The sequence below is a fragment of the Dermacentor albipictus genome, chromosome 1, assembly GCF_038994185.2.
Source record: "Dermacentor albipictus isolate Rhodes 1998 colony chromosome 1, USDA_Dalb.pri_finalv2, whole genome shotgun sequence".
NCBI lineage: Eukaryota > Metazoa > Arthropoda > Arachnida > Ixodida > Ixodidae > Dermacentor > Dermacentor albipictus.
This window is the reverse complement of record NC_091821.1, coordinates 519,470,366-519,487,236: the sequence shown is the minus strand read 5'-3', so window position 1 is coordinate 519,487,236 and position 16,871 is coordinate 519,470,366.

Sequence of the window (16,871 nt, the reverse complement as noted above, 5' to 3'; positions counted from 1 at the left end):
CACAACGTAAATCATTCACATAGGATGTAGAATTGCATATAAAATTTGTCCGCTCTCAATGATCTATCTAATGGGTGCCGTTAATAGAACCGCGATGTCTGTTCTTTCTCTAGAGCTATGAATTTGTAATGTTCGTGCTTCTATTTTTTCCAAATATTCAAATTTTTGAAATTTATTGTAACAACATTCATGCCGTAGGTCGAAATTTCGCTTGCAACAGTCACTATAATATAACTTTCTCTCTGAAATGCAGCAAATTTCATTAAAATTGGTCTAGGGGTCATCTCAGAAAAGCATTTTCGCGTTTTACATGTATTTGATTAGGCCGCGTCGGAGTTGTGCCCGAGCTAAATCTTTCTCTTAAGCCTCGCCTATAAGAGTAGGATGCCATAGCATCAAAAGGGCCCACAATTACCGGGAAACGCTCCCTGCGAACGCTATGCACTAAGGCGAGCTTGCTGGTTGTTTTTCATACCCTGCCCCCGGGTTACCCATTACGCGGATGCTAGTAACGCAGCGCACCGCTCTGTGATTCGCAGACACGTTTCTCTAACGGCCAACTCAGGTTCGATTCCGCGGATGGCATGCTCAATGCGGAACGGGGCCTTTAACGCCATTTTTTTTACTAAATTGGCTCCCAAATATATTTCCATTCGGAATTCCTGCGAGGAACTGTCCGTCGCGGAGTTTCTACAACTCAGCACCGGTAATGGTGGTTTTGGGCAATTGAGACATTCGTAATATGTGACAGTAACGTGCAACTGCGGCCACGCGGTTCTGTTGTTTTGCAGAAATAGTGTGGATAAGAGCATGGCCCACTTGGACTCGGCCATGATGGGCATCCGCGGCCACGACTGCCACAACATGTACCGCGGCTGCATGGACTTCCAGTGAACTGGCACTGAAAGCCAGCCTGAAACGGAACCACTTGACGCAGAGCAAAATAAATCCAAAAAACGTCGTTGTTTTCTTTCTGTACCTATCTGGTGATACGTGCAACGTCCCATTTCAGACGCGGTAGCGTTGCATTGTAGTCAGCTTGCATGCAGCCAGTGTATGCCCAGACTGCCACAGATATTCGGAGGTTAAGATGGGTTGCTCTCTGCTTCTACGACTCAGCCGACTACGGTGGATATGCCATGAATCTGGTGGTAGTAGGAAGAAAAAGAAGAAACACGTAGCAGGAATTTGAAAAATAAACAGAAGGTCGTTAGAAGCCATAATAAATGCACTAATTAGTGAATAATCGTAGTAAAGGATCATGACCATGAGAAGAAAATTGCCAGAATAAAAATGAGTTTGAGTGCATAAGGCAGGCATTATCAAATCATGACGGGTAGCTTACCGCTATCCTTGGAAAAGATGTGTACAATAATCGTATTCTACTTGTACTAACCCATCGGTGTGAAATGTGGAGGTTGAGAAGCTTGGGAATAAATTAGGGACATGGAACGAGCGATACAACGAAAAATGTAACGCGTAACAACGTGAACGAGGATGACAGTGGTGGTGATTGAAGAGTGAACGGGCATAGCCGATTTTCGAGAAGGCTATAAAAGGATGAAATTCAGCTGGACAGGCCATGTAATGCTTAGGGAAAGTAATCAGGGGCCTTTTAGACTTACATAACCATAAAGTACGGAAGCAAGTACGTCTAAAAGATGTCTTGGGCGGATGATTCACCAGTCGATTATAGAATACACTCTAAAAAAACTACGCTTATCCAAGCGTGTGTTTGCAGTTTTTTTACATTCATCTAAGAGTGATGTTCCCTCCCGCTTTCCGATAACGCCTGCTAGGAGTGATCAGCAACACCTCTTCACGCTTAGCAGACGTGATAAGGAGCCCTGTTCCTACGCTTATAATGGCGTTACTAATCTCCGCGCTTAGAGAGGGTTTCCGAGGTGGCAAGGAGGGTAGAGTGAGCAGCATGCCCCACCGTCCCCTCGCCCATTCTCTGCATGCGTAGAAAGCAACGAAGAAGCGCGGACCCCGAATGGCTTGGGTCGTTTCTCTGAAGCGAGCTTCGCTCACCAAGCTCTTCGCAGTCCTTGCCTTTAACTTTTGCTTCGGCGGCGCAGAATGTGACGAACCAAGACGCCATGACACTGGCAGGATGCCGGCGAAGTAGAAGCTGAGTATGCTGCAGAGAGATTGCGCAAGACGCTGCCACCGATGATACTGAACGTACAATGCTAAAAAGGGGCTTGGCAAAGCCTGGGCACATTTTGACGACGCCAAGGAATGCAAAACGCAAACAAGGTCCAACCGTATCTCCTTGCACAAAAGGACGAATCAAGCGCACTGTGCAGCGCCATGCGTTCGAAGATAGCAAGCTTTTTGTAGTATAAAGGCGTCAGGACAGAATTTCCCGCATTACAATCATTATGCTATTGCACTCTTTCTCCGATTGCTGACCCAAAATATCTCATCAAATTCGTTTTCGCTGGCGTCTTTCTCTAAGAAAGACGAATATTCTAGGCAGCGAAGAAAGTATTACACACGTATTTCTCACTGGGGTACATCTTTTATTCATAATAATAATTCTCAGATAATATGATACAATGAAACGTTGATGTTTAAAAAGAAAACTTACAGAGATAAATCGTTTTCAGATCACTCAGTAAGCGTAAGTCTTTATATGAGTTTGATTGAAATGCGCAACTGAGTGAACAAATCCTTCAATCTTGTTTGAGTCCATGACATTTCTTTGCTTGTTGGCTTTATGTCGGTTGCACAAAAGTTGCCCCTATGCAGCCGGATATGTTACATATTACATACCATAAAGGCATAGGCACATCACTATTGCCTTTTGTAGAGATGTATTATCACTGATCTCCATGCTTTCCTTCCTTCTCACAGCCGCAGATGAGAAGCCTTGTTTCCATCCAGACAATACATGGTATTATAGGTCCAGAGAAAAGACGGGGAATGCGGGAGATGGAAATTGAAGACGATGAGCAACACGTGAACAAGGTGAATGCAGGAGCCAACGTTTCGACAAGTGGGCTTGTCTTCTTCAAGGCGACATATGCTTTCTTCGCCACAGTATATATAGGTGCGGTTCTTCTAAAGGGGAAAGGGTGTGAGGCGGGAGGACGCGGAAACGAGAGAAAACTTGTTAGCGTGTTGAATCGAGAGTAAAGAAACGCTGTGTACAAGGTCAAAGCCTGCCCCCCCCCCCCGCTCCCCCCACCCCGGTCTGTCAACACACGCGCGTTAGCCGGCGGGTCAAGGGCGTCTAACAGGCCGGCTGACAAAAAAAGAAAGAAAGAAAGGAATGGAAAGCCGAGCAGAAGAAAAAAAAACGGAGGGGGGGATACGCCAAGAAATCGAACCAAGCGTTGTTGCCTATAGCTTGAAGTTTAGCATAGCGAATAGATTCTAAAGCTCCCTTTGAAACGTTTATGCCTATTGGTTGCAATGTCTTGAACTTATGGATAAGGTATGATTCTCTGTATTTTCTTTCTTGTTCAGAACGGAAATTTGACTGTAGGTTGTAGAGTTTAAGTTCATTAAAGTTATGACCTGGTTGGTTATGCTCGGCGACGGCTTTGGGAAGCTTTTTAGCTGTGTCCGCGCGATGTCCGTTTAATCTGACGTTCATTGATTGTCCTGTTTCGCCGATATATTGTTTCTTACAGAAGGAACATTCAAGCATATAAATCACATCCGAACTTCGGCAAGTGAAGCTAGATTTGACTTCATGTGTATAACTATTTGCGGTGTTTTTAATTTTAATGTCACTTTGAAGGTGCCTGCAGGTTTTGCACCAAGGGCGACAACATGCTTTTATTACGGGGGAATGCTGCTGGCTGATTTTTGCGTGCACTAACATGTCCTTAAAGTTCTTGTTTCGGCGATAGGTAACCCTGGGTGCATTCGGGAACGCTTTTCGCATACGCTCGTTACTTCATAATATTGGGTGGTATTTTCTTAGGATGTTGTTTATGTTTGGGAGTGCATTAGAATATTTTGTTATAAAGGCCGGCGGTCTGTCAGATTCTAATGTGGGTTGTCTCTTCGCCAATTCCGACTGTCTCTCCAATCTTGACGCGGCATCATAAGCTCTATCGAGAGCAACTTGGGGATAGTTCCTTTCTGCTAGCGTTGATTTAAGGTCCTTTAGGTGATGGACATAATTGTGGTCTTCGCTGCAGATTCTTCCTATACGTTTCGCTTGTCTGACGAAAAATTCTTGCTTGTAATGTCGCGGGTGATGAATGCTGTAGTCTAAATATTGCTGGCTATCTGTAGGCTTCAGGTAAAGTGTCGTTCTCAGTTTTCCGTTTTCTATGTAGACCGTCGTGTCCAGGAAGTTGATCTGACTAGGAGAGGGGTGAGCAGTATATTTAATACTCGGGTGAAAGCGATCTAAATGGCTAATTAAGTCAGTTAAGTTAATGTAACGAAGATAGATGTGGGGTTTTAAAGGGTAGGATTTCAGCAGGTCTGCTTGAAGCTGTCCCTTGAAAATGTTCGCATACGTGGGAGCGAATGGCGTACCCACGCTAGTGCCGAAAATTTGCAGGTAGTGTATAGAATCGAATTCAAAATAGTTGAGCGTGAGAACTAACCTAAGGAGCGATAAGTAAACTTCAGGAGCGTGCACTTGGACATTGATTGCGAGGGATCTAGAAACGGCTCAAATTTCAACGGCTTGAATCCTGGCTTTGACGTTGTACACAGCGTTTGTTTACTCTCAAATCGACACACTAACAAGTTTTCCCTCGTTTCCGCGTCCTCCCGCCTCACGCCCTTTCCCCTTTAGAAGAACCCCACCTTTATATACTGTGGCGAGGAAAGCATATGTCGCCTTGAAGAAGACAAGTCCACTTGTCGAAACGTTGGCTCCTGCATTCACATTGTTCACGTTTTGCTGATGGTAATATAAGGTCACTTAGCGCGATCTAAAAAAAAAAAAAGAAAATGTCTTATTACGAAAAGTATACCACTTTAGAGGAGAAAACATGCTTCTTTTCGAATAAACGTGGTAACGAAGACAGCTTGCTTTTCCACTGCTTTAACAGTAATTGTACCTATTCTGACATTTCTCTTGCTAACCGCTCTTAAAATCCACAATGTATGCATGTATGCATAAAGTCCACATTGTATGCATACACCACCGACCTTGTACACACGTCATGAATGTATGGAGAAGTCAACATGGCGTTACACACCAACTCTGACAATTAGACCGGAAGCTCTGCGCTGCAATGAACCAATGACGCTCCTGCCAGTCCGCAGGTAAATCCACACCAAAAATGGCCGAGCGCAGTTTCGCATTCCGCGCAAGGCTGTGACAAGGCGCAAAGCGTTGTTCTCCCTCGTCCACGCTTCGCGCAGACCACGTGATATATTACGTATCTCTTATTTGGATTTTTATAAGCGTGATTAAGAGTTGCAGCGCCAGCGCTCCGCGGCACCTTAAGCTTGTGATTTGCGTTTCTCACGCATACGCAGCTCGCTCACGCTCGCACAAGACAAAACCATGGCAGGCAGTCTTGCCCTCGCGCTTACGTTAAGGAATGTCACGCTCATTTTCGGTCACCTAGTGCTGGAAACGTCATCTGCGCCTTAGTTGCATGTGCGTCACGCTTCAGCTTACATTTTAGCGTGGGATTAAACATAGAATTTTTCGAGAGTCCAGAGCTATTTTGATTTAGGAAGTCTGTAGGCCTGGACGCTTTTAAGTACTTAAATAAGCCCTGCTAACATTACGCTAAAGATCGGCTTACTAACATTTTGGCAAGAACAACTTAAGTGTTTTAATAAACGTTCCCTGAATTTCTGAGGCAGTACTTATAGTGATACGAGGTGAGTATACAGTTACAATTTGTTTTCAAGGACGCATGGACATCAGAGAGAAATTACACTGTCGGATAAGGTTACGCTCAGATAGATTGTGGAATTGTGAACCATAGAAATTTAGCACAGCCTGATTAGTCAACTAGCGCATTTGCTTAGGCTTATCAAATAAATGGGCCCTGTCATAATCATTTTGTATATAAAAAGGCGCAGTTTCACCTGAAAGGTCAAGCATCGTTCATGATAGCAAATTAGAAAACAGTCATACGAAGTAAGGATAGTACTTTTACCGGCCGACCAACTTGTAAACATTCGCTTTTCAGCGGAATTAATAGGCACGCCGTGAACAAACATGAGCATGCATCACAATCGATGACAGCGGACACTCACTGTCTAAACGTTGGCGTGAGGAAACGCGGCAGCAGCAGCGAGCGAAGTGACATTCATGCTGTCTGTCGGGTCAAAGCAAAGTGAGCGCCCAGGACACACAGCACGGCCAAAGCTACGAGTCATCGGCGTTCCTAGACTCTGCCCCTAACGAAGATGGCTTTTAAGATACAGTCAGGGCTATGCCAGCTAGTATACCCCCAGGTAAAGGGTAATTGCGTCACGAGCACCAATTCCTGCCCTGGTACTCGGTGCGCGAAACTCGGAGAGGAGAAAAACGAAGAAAAAGATGAAGCATGCTTCCATGGCAGCGGTTTTGTTGATGCGCGAGGGGGAAACGCCATCCCGCTTGTCGTCTCCTATGCGCTCGACGAGCGCACAACTTCCTCTGCAGGCGCCAGCGCTAAGCAACACAACTTCCATTTATTTTTTTGATTGTTTTCATTTTAAATATCTTGTTTTCAACACCTTTCGGCTGCTAATTTCCTTGTAGCACTCACAACATGTGTGCAACGCATTTATGTGAAAACTTGCCTTCTTCTATTCAAGAGGCAAGGTGTGCTGCAGGGACCAGAGGATGGTAAAAACTCGAATTAGCCTAGACGTGAGGAGGGAACGGAAGAAACTGGTACATAAGAAGTCGATCAACGAATTAGCGGTAAGAGGGAAAATAGGGGAATTACGGATAGAGCTACAGAATAGGTATGCGGCTTTAACAGAGGAAGAACACCTTAGCGTTGAAGCAATGAGGGAGAATCTTATGGACATCATTAAAGAGTGTGCAATAGAAGTCGGTGGTAACTCCATTAGACAGGATGGCTGTAAGCTGTCGCGGAAGACGAAAGATCTGATTAAGAATCGCCAATCTATGAAACCCTCTAACCCTATAGCTAGAATAGAACTGGCATAACATTCCAAGTTAATCAACAAGCGTAGGACAGCTGACATAAGGAAGCATAGTGTGGATAAAATTGAAAGTGCTCTCAGGAACGGAGGAAGCCTAAAAACAGTGAAAAAGAAACTAGGAATTGGCAAGAATCAGATGTATGTGTTCGGCGACAAAGCCGGCAATATCATTACTAATATGGATGAGATAGTTCAAGTGGCTGAGGAGTTATATTGAGATTTATACAGTACCAGTGGCACCCACGACGATAATGGAAGAATGAATAGTCTAGACGAATTTGAAATCCCACAAGTACCACCGGAAGAAGTAAAGAAAGCCTTGGGAGCTATGCAAAATGGGAACGCAGCTGGGGAGGATCAGGTAACAAAGATTTATTGAAGGATGGTGGGCAGATTATAATAGAAAAACTGGCCACCCTGTATACGCAATGCCTCATGACCTTGAGAGTACCGAAATCTTGGAAGAACGCTAACAGAACCATAATTCATAAGAGACGTGACGCCAAAAAGTTGAAAAATTATAGACCGAGCAACTTACTGTCCGTTGCCTACAAAGTATTTACTAATGTCATCGCAAATAGAATCAGGAACACCTTAGACTTCTGTCAACCAAATGACCATGCAGGATTCCGTAAAGGCTACTCAACAATAGACCATATTTCTACTATCAATCAGGTGATAAAAAAAATGTGCGGAGTGTAGCCAACCCTTGTAGCGTTCAATGATTGCGAGAAAGCATTTTATTCAGTCGAAGCCACAGCAGTCATGGCGGCCTTACGGAATTGGGGTGCAGATGAGCCGTATGTGAAAACACTGAAAGATACCTATAGCAGCTCCACAACCACCGTATTCCTCCATAAAGAGAGCAACAAAAACCCACTAGAGAAAGGCGTCAGTCAGGGATATATAATCTCTCCAAGGATATACACGGTATGTTTACAGGAGGTATTCAGAGACCTGGATTGGGGAAGAATTGATGATAAGAGTTAATGGAGAATACCTTAGTAACTTGCGATTCACTGATGATATTGCTTTGCTTAGTAACTCAGGGGACAAATTGTAATGCATGCTCACTGATCTGGAGAGGCAGAACAGAAGGGTGGGTCTAAAAATTATTCTGCAGAAAACTAAAGTAATGTTTAACAGGCTGGGAAGACAACAGCAGTTTGCGATAGGTATCGAGGCACTGGAAGTGGTAAGGGAATGCATCTACTTGGGGTAGGTAGTGACCGCGGTTCCTGATCATGCGACGGAAATAATGAGAAGAGAAAGAATGGGCTGGGGTGCGTTTGACAGGCATCCTCTGATCATGAACAGCAGGTTGTCATTATCCCCCAAGAGGAAAGTGTATAACAGCTGAGACTTACCAGTACTCACGTACAGGGCAGAAACCTGGGCCTCCAGGTTTCCTCAGGAAAAGGGTTCTACTTAAATTGAGGACGACGCAACGAGCTATGGAAAGAAGAATGATAGGTGTAACGTTAAGGGATAAAAAAGGAGCAGATTGGGTGAGAGAACAAACGCGAGTTAGTGACATCTTAGTAATATTTTTTACAATTTATTGATACTGCAATCCCACATCGGCGATTTCGGCAGGAGCGTAGAAGTGTTGAAAAGGTCGCAAAAAAGGCAACCAACAAATACATAGATACATATGAGTAAATAAACTGATATAAACTGATATAGAAGGCATACGGTAAGTACTAAGTTAGACACAATGTAATTACGGTTAGTGAAGTTGTTGAACTTGGGTGTTATTAAGCTTGTTCCATGCAGGTATTGTACGCCGAAAAAAAGAGTTCTTAAAGGAGTTGTTACGTGTGCCAAAAGGAGGAATTGTTAGTTGTTGTCTTTGTCCAGTGGCATACCCGGATCAAAAGGTTATTACGTCTGAAGTGTCTAATTTATAGTGCCCGATTACAATTTGGCACATAAATTTTAGCCTAGATGACCGGTTTCTTTGGGTTATTTGTGGCAAATGGGCTCTGGTTAAAAGGGCAGAAACAGAAGAATGTCCAAAGCTGTTATGTATGAATCGCACACCCTTTTTCTGTACGCTTTCAATCTTGTTAATATTGATGCGAGTGAAAAGGTCCCAGAATCTGGCTGCATAATCTAATGATGGGAGAATAAGTGCTTTATATGCGGTCTTGCGGACATCAAAAGAAGTATATTTTAAAGCTCTTCGTAGAAAGAACAACTTACAGTTTGCATTTCTTACGACATAATCAATGTGTTTAGACCAGTCTAAGTTGCTTGTTATCCAGAGGCCCAGGTATTTGTAATGAGGTACTTCGTGAAGAACACTGCTGTTTATGGAATCGACAAAGGTTAATGGTGTTTTTTGTTAGTAACTCTCATGAACACTGTTTTTTCATAGCTAATACACATTTGCCACATGTCACACATCTGAACAATTTTGTTGAGTGCATCATTTAAAAGAATTTGGTCAGCTGTAATGTTCACTTCCATGTGACTCACGGAGTCATCGGCATACAATGGTATTTTGACGGGAATGTTGCAGACAATATCATTATTAAACAAAGGAAAGGAAGGGGTCAGAGCACAGACCCCTGGGGAACGCCTGAGTCCACCCCAACAACTTCCGAAGTTTCTCCATTAAAGACAACAAACTGTTTTCGATTGTTAATGTATGCGGCAATCCAGTTTAAAAGTTGCTGGCTGTTATATATTTTCCCTAATTTGTGCAATAACTTCTTATGAGAGACTTTATCAATAGCTTTTTAATGTCCATAAAATTACATCACTTTGTTTCCGGTTATTAATTAAAAGTGCAAAGTCGTGTATAGTTTCTGCTAGCGGGGTACACGTAGAACACCCTTGTCGAAATCCATGTTGATACTTTGTTAAAGCATTATGTTTGTCAATAAACTGCATTATGTGGTTATGTATAATATGTTCTAAAAGTTTACAGGCAGTAAAGTTTAAGGAAGTCGGATGATAGTGTTTTATACAGTCTTTCCTCCCATTATTATGGACAGGTTTTACTCTGGCGATGCCCCAGTCGTCCAGAACTTGCCCCTCAGATTGTGATCTAGAGAACAGAACACACAAGTATTTTGAGACCCAATCTGCGTATCTCTTAAAAAATTCGTTTGGTATGTCATCTGGCCCTGGCGACTTCTTTACATCGAGCTTTAAGAGCATACTCAAAATTCCAGCTTCACTAATTAGAACGTTTGGTATGGGTGGTAAATTCGCGTCGAAGTGTGGTAATACATAATTATCAACAGTGAAAATGCTCTTAAATTGCTCATTGAAGCCATTCGAGATTTTTTTTGCGTCATCTACTTGTACACCTTCGATATCAAAGACATCACAATCTCTATAAGTCGGGCGTATGTGCCGCCAGAATTGCACGGGGGACGTGCGTGTAAAATTCGGTACGGACTCGCCGAAATGCCGTTGTTTTCGGTTCGTACTTGTGTTTTTAGCTATCATCTAATATCCGCTATTTTCTGCGTGATATAGGAAGAGCTTGTTGAGTTTTGTTTTTTCTTTAGCCTCTTGAGTTGCCTTTGTAACCGCAATGATTCCCGAGAGATCCAGGCGTTCTTGCGCTTCGGCTTCTTGACAATACGGGGAACATATTTATCGATGGATTATTTTACAATTGTTTTCGATTGATGCCGGAGACTGTCTATATCTCCAGATTAGGATGAGAAAATATCTTAATAAAAGGAAAGCATGTCAATGATAGATACATGATCTGCTTGTGAAAAGTTAGGGAAACTAGATGTTGTGTTATTACGTTTGATTGCTGCACCAGTCAACTCTACCACTTGTCCTCTTTCTGCCTACGTGGCGAGATCCTATACAAGCGGAACTTTCACCCTACGGCAACCGTTTTCCTGTTCGTTTTTCCCGCTACTTTCCGCGACGACGTTCTACGTGCATGCCACGACGAACCAACGTCCAGGCATCTTGGTTTCACGCATACTCTCGCGAGGATCAAGCAGAAGTACTATAGGCGAAAACTCACAAAAATTGTGAAGCAGTACGTCAGAAGTTGTCGAGATTGCCAGCGTCGCAAAGTTCCACCACTAAAACCAGCCTGTCTCCTTCAGCCTGTCCGACCTCCTTGTTCACCTTTTGAACAAGTCGGAATGGATTTACTCAGCCCATTTCCCAAGTCTTCGGCTGATAACCGCTGGATCGTTGTCGCCACCGATTACCCCACTCGATACTGCGGAACACAAGCCGTTCAGTGAGCTACTGCTTCAGATGTTGCTCACTTCTTTATCAAAAATATCGTCCTTCGACATGGTGCTCCTGCTCTCGTCATCACAGACCGTGGTACGGCCTTCACTGCCCAGTTGGTCTGAGATATTCTGCAGCTGAGCGCAACAACGCACCGTACGGCAACTGCGTATCTCCCGCAGACTAACGGTTTAACTGAGCGTCTCAAGAAAACGATTGCGGATATGTTTTCCATGTATGTTGCCACGTATTATAAAAATTGGGACGAACTGCTCCCGTATGCGACATTCGCGTACAACACTGCCCTACAAGAAACCACCGGGCTTCCTCCTTTTCGTCTGGTCTACGGAAGCGACGTCACCACTATGCTCAACGTGATGCTCCCACCAACTTCGTCGCAACCTACCGCATCAGATACAGACGCCTTTGTTCAGCGTGCCGAAGCAGCGTGGCACCTTGCGCGGCAACGAATTCTATCCCGTCAAAGTCAAGATGCTCGTCGATAAAACTTATGCCATAAAGACGTCACATACGACCCGGGAGATCTTGTATGGGTTTGGACCCCAATACGTCAACGAGGCCGGTCAGAAAAATTATTCCGCCGATACTTTGGACCCTACATAGTTGTGCGTCGTCTAAGTCCTGTCAACTACGAAGTTATTCCAGCTGACACTTCGCACCACTCCCGTAGACCACGTTCCTCTGAGATTGTTCACGTTACCAGGATAAAGCCCTGCCATTCGCGCTGACTCTCACCCACAAACTTTGTGATGCGGCCTCTGTCGACACGTCCGTTGTCTTTCTCACTTCTTTTATTTTTTCCTTGTGGCATTTAACATCTCCCCAACTTTATTTATTTTTTATTGTTTGGGGGGTGGGGTACAGGCATGCACTAGTTACGCTAGAAGTCGAGGAAGAAGTGCGCATGGTAGCTGCTGCAAAAACGAACTGTAAACAGCCGTTCGCTTAGAAGTGACTGACTGGCTTTTTCTCTCGTGACAATATTCTTCATTGAACTCATGTGGCCACTAATTAAAATGAACATTTGTAAACCCCAGCCCTTATGTAATACCCCAATTGAGGGGTCTTCAAGGGAATAAAAGTGAAGTGAGGTCATTCCGCCTCGATCATCCGACCCTCATCATTCCGTGGTTGTCATGCCATCCCACAGCCGTCACGTACTCGCCATCCCACCACCATTATGATGCCCAGGTGGTCTCTTCATCGTCGTCGCTGTAGCTTCCTCATTTTATTCTCCTCGTGTCATCGTCGTCACTTGTCATCGTAACAGGCTTCGTAGAGTCACGCCATTGTCATCATACATTCGCTGTATCCTACAGTTGTCATGACATCGTCATCAGTGCATCCTCCTCACATAATGGTTAGTGATGTATTCGTTCCCATACCGCCGTATTGATGCCGTTGCGGTTGCTCCATGGCCACCGTCTAACCTTGTCATCGGACTCCCATCATGCCATCGTTGTCGCACCATTGTTTTGACGCAGTCGTCGTCTAGGCATTGCCACACCATCGTCGTCGCGTTGTCCTGTTACCATCATCACCACTTCAGCAACGTCCCTCGACATACCGTCTTCATCGTTCTATCGACGCCAGTCTCTCTTCGTCATTGTACCATAACTACGCTGTTTTTATTCGTGTTTAGGCCGCCGTTGTCATTCCATGGTCGTCAGTGCGTCGTTGTCAGACAGTCGCTATGAAGCACCTGCTGTCATGCCATCGTGTCATCATCGTCACTACAACTTTGTCATCCGACTCTCATCGTGCCGTCGTTGTTACGCCGTCTTCGCAATACAGGTTCTGCAACAGTCGTTTTTACGCCATTCTCGTCGTACACTCGTTATCTCATTGTCATCATACCTTGATATAGTCGTCACTGCATTTTCTTCGTGCATTTCTTGCCATACAGTCGCCATGATGGCGTCGTGCTCGTTCCATCACGGCCATGCTAACCGAGACATTCCGTCGTCATCATGGAATCTTCGTTTCAGAGCCGTTCGCGTACCTTTGTCGTCATGCCATCGTTGTCGCGCTATCTACCGCCATAACATTAGCAATGTCATCCCATGGTATACATGCTGTCATCTCCGAACTCAGTGTATTCATGTCATCACCACTTCGTCATGTCATCGTAATAATGCTGTTGTCATTCAATCGTTTACTTAAGACGAAGCTTTAGCTCGGGCCCAACTCCGACGCAGCCCATTCAAATATATGTAAAACGCAAAAAACGTTCATCTGACATAACCCCTGGGCTGATTTCAATGAAATTTGTTGCATTTGAGAGAAAAAGTGAAATTCTAATGATTCATGGAAGCACAATTTCGATTGAGGGCTCGAATTTTGTTAAAAAAATTTGCAAATATTCGACCATTCGAAAAAAATAATAGAAGCAAGAAGTTCACAAACTCATAGCTCTTCATCAAGAGCAGATATCCCGGTTCTGTAAACGGCATCAATTAGATCATTGAAAGCGTAAAAAATCGATACGTCATTTTACATATTACGTGGATTTATGACGTTGGTTCCAAGCGTTCTGCAAAAGCTGTATTTCAATATAACTAATTTTTTTATTTTCATGTGTAATATATCAATTTCGTTGGCTTTAGATGTGGTATAAGATTCAATTCACAGAATTGCATTATCGTTTTAGTTGATGAGTTACTGAGTTGTAAACTTGATAGTTCTCTTTTTGAAAATTTTCAATTATTTCCATTTTTTAGAAAAAATTAAGCATCCAATTACAAAAATTCAAAACCAACAGTCACTAGACTTTACCTTTTTCTTTCAAATGGAACAAACCTAGCGAATTTGGTGCCGTGGTTGCCGAGAAAAACGAATTCTCGTTTTACATGTATTTAATAGGAGCAGCCGAGCTAAAGCTTCCTCTTACCTGCATAACGTATTTAAGCAAACCACACTCCAAAAGTACGTGTGTCGCTAAATTGCTGGAGTACTTATCGCGTCACCATCGACAGTCATCGTGAGACGCGCTCTGCTGTAATTGTTTTTAATAACTGGAGGCGATACGAGAATACACCTACCAATGGCAAGTGCCAAGAATGAGACGAAGATTTTAACAGCTCCTGATAGCCTCGCTGGTCAGCACAAGCTCTCAGTGATTCTGCTGGCTTGCCTGGCAGCACTAATAGTTCGCACGTGTGACGCGACTGTAAACGCAAGAGCGAAAAATTCGGGAGACTCTTAGGAGGAAGCTTTAGCTCGGGTGCCTATATCTAAATACATGTAAAAAGAGAATTCGTTTTTATCGGCAACAACTGCACCAAATCTGACGAGGTTTGTGGCATTTCAAAGAAAAACTTACAATCTAGTGACTACTGATTTCGAATTTTCGATTTATGTCACCAAATGTTTATTAAAAATTGGCAAAAGTAGAAAATTTTCGAAAAACGAAACTATCACCTTTACAACTCTGTAACTCATTAATAAATAACAATATCACAAACATGTGAACTGCACCTACTAATGCATCTAAAGCGGACAAAATTGATCTGTTAGACATGAAACCTCAACAAATTTAGTAATATGGAAACACAGCCTTTGAAGAAGCATTGTACACAACGTAAATCATTCACATAGGATGTAGAATTGCATATAAAATTTGTCCGCTCTCAATGATCTATCTAATGGGTGCCGTTAATAGAACCGCGATGTCTGTTCTTTCTCTAGAGCTATGAATTTGTAAAGTTCGTGCTTCTATTTTTTCCAAATATTCAAATTTTTGAAATTTATTGTAACAACATTCATGCCGTAGGTCGAAATTTCGCTTGCAACAGTCACTATAATATAACTTTCTCTCTGAAATGCAGCAAATTTCATTAAAATTGGTCTAGGGGTTATCTCAGAAAAGCATTTTCGCGTTTTACATGTATTTGATTAGGCCGCGTCGGAGTTGTGCCCGAGCTAAATCTTTCTCTTAAGCCTCGCCTATAAGAGTAGGATGCCATAGCATCAAAAGGGCCCACAATTACCGGGAAACGCTCCCTGCGAACGCTATGCACTAAGGCGAGCTTGCTGGTTGTTTTTCATACCCTGCCCCCGGGTTACCCATTACGCGGATGCTAGTAACGCAGCGCACCGCTCTGTGATTCGCAGACACGTTTCTCTAACGGCCAACTCAGGTTCGATTCCGCGGATGGCATGCTCAATGCGGAACGGGGCCTTTAACGCCATTTTTTTTACTAAATTGGCTCCCAAATATATTTCCATTCGGAATTCCTGCGAGGAACTGTCCGTCGCGGAGTTTCTACAACTCAGCACCGGTAATGGTGGTTTTGGGCAATTGAGACATTCGTAATATGTGACAGTAACGTGCAACTGCGGCCACGCGGTTCTTTTGTTTTGCAGAAATAGTGTGGATAAGAGCATGGCCCACTTGGACTCGGCCATGATGGGCATCCGCGGCCACGACTGCCACAACATGTACCGCGGCTGCATGGACTTCCAGTGAACTGGCACTGAAAGCCAGCCTGAAACGGAACCACTTGACGCAGAGCAAAATAAATCCAAAAAACGTCGTTGTTTTCTTTCTGTACCTATCTGGTGATACGTGCAACGTCCCATTTCAGACGCGGTAGCGTTGCATTGTAGTCAGCTTGCATGCAGCCAGTGTATGCCCAGACTGCCACAGATATTCGGAGGTTAAGATGGGTTGCTCTCTGCTTCTACGACTCAGCCGACTACGGTGGATATGCCATGAATCTGGTGGTAGTAGGAAGAAAAAGAAGAAACACGTAGCAGGAATTTGAAAAATAAACAGAAGGTCGTTAGAAGCCATAATAAATGCACTAATTAGTGAATAATCGTAGTAAAGGATCATGACCATGAGAAGAAAATTGCCAGAATAAAAATGAGTTTGAGTGCATAAGGCAGGCATTATCAAATCATGACGGGCAGCTTACCGCTATCCTTGGAAAAGATGTGTACAATAATCGTATTCTACTTGTACTAACCCATCGGTGTGAAATTTGGAGGTTGAGAAGCTTGGGAATAAATTAGGGACATGGAACGAGCGATACAACGAAAAATGTAACGCGTAACAACGTGAACGAGGATGACAGTGGTGGTGATTGAAGAGTGAACGGGCATAGCCGATTTTCGAGAAGGCTATAAAAGGATGAAATTCAGCTGGACAGGCCATGTAATGCTTAGGGAAAGTAATCAGGGGCCTTTTAGACTTACATAACCATAAAGTACGGAAGCAAGTACGTCTAAGAGATGTCTTGGGCGGATGATTCACCAGTCGATTATAGAATACACTCTAAAAAAACTACGCTTATCCAAGCGTGTGTTTGCAGTTTTTTTACATTCATCTAAGAGTGATGTTCCCTCCCGCTTTCCGATAACGCCTGCTAGGAGTGATCAGCAACACCTCTTCACGCTTAGCAGACGTGATAAGGAGCCCTGTTCCTACGCTTATAATGGCGTTACTAATCTCCGCGCTTAGAGAGGGTTTCCGAGGTGGCAAGGAGGGTAGAGTGAGCAGCATGCCCCACCGTCCCCTCGCCCAT